The sequence below is a fragment of the Octopus bimaculoides genome, chromosome 6 (genome assembly GCF_001194135.2).
Source record: "Octopus bimaculoides isolate UCB-OBI-ISO-001 chromosome 6, ASM119413v2, whole genome shotgun sequence".
NCBI lineage: Eukaryota > Metazoa > Mollusca > Cephalopoda > Octopoda > Octopodidae > Octopus > Octopus bimaculoides.
Window position 1 is genome coordinate 42,441,983 of NC_068986.1, and position 855 is coordinate 42,442,837.

Genomic DNA, 855 nt, shown 5'->3' on the forward strand with positions numbered 1-855 from the left:
CTGGGCACGGGTTTGTGTGCGTGATACACAAACAATGGCTTTAACTTAAAATTTCCTGCACAACTACCTCCCAACATAATGGTCGCACGTTCTTTCGAGACCTTCTAGTCTGGAATAGTTTTCTCCTTCTTGGAAATGAATAAACGGTCTAGCAATTTTTTTTCAATACAATCCAGTTTCGTCTACGTTAAAAATCTGTTCGGGAAGAAACCCGTTTTCTTCGATGATTTTCTTTAATGCATTAGGAAATTCCACTGCTGCTTGTTCGTCAGCTGATGCACTTTCACCTTACTTCTTAATGGAATGATAACTTCTTCGCTCTTTAAATCTCATGAACCATCTTTGACTTACCTTGAACTCTACATATTTCTTATCTGGTTATTTTTTCTTCAGGTCCTCAAACAAAGACAACGTTTTCTCTTGACTGATTTCTTGACTCATTGTTTTAATATGCTTTTATATGCTTACATTCTTACTTATTATACAGTAACGTGATTTTATGTGCTTTTAATGGTTTTCTAGTAATTTTACAATTCCAATATTTGTGGTGGACAGATGCAAAGTCAAGTAAAATGACTTAACTTGATTTTTATTTTTCCATATATTATTTTTGAAAACCGACGTATAATCGAGAAGAACTTAAATCGAAACGACTGAAGCCGAGCTATTCCTGTATATATGTGTGTGTGTGTGTGTGTGCGCGCGCGTATTCTGGCATCTTGAATAATCGTCTCCCCCCGCTTATTAATTTTTAAAGCCCCCCCCCACTTTTACTCCAACCTTCCCCCTCATTAAATTTTGCTAATCTATCTCCTGTGAAATTTTATTCTAAGCTATGTATATTGATTCGACAGC

The 855-nt window shown here is 36.0% G+C and overlaps 1 protein-coding gene and 1 long non-coding RNA gene across 2 annotated transcripts in view; one reads left to right on the forward strand and one right to left on the reverse strand.

The window, feature by feature from the left end:
* LOC106868882 (b(0,+)-type amino acid transporter 1) overlaps positions 1-855 on the forward strand; it is a 161,028-nt gene that overhangs the window by 156,044 nt on the left and 4,129 nt on the right. The window lies entirely within an intron of this gene.
* Positions 1-855, reverse strand: part of LOC128248132 (uncharacterized) — a 27,123-nt gene that overhangs the window by 18,185 nt on the left and 8,083 nt on the right. The window lies entirely within an intron of this gene.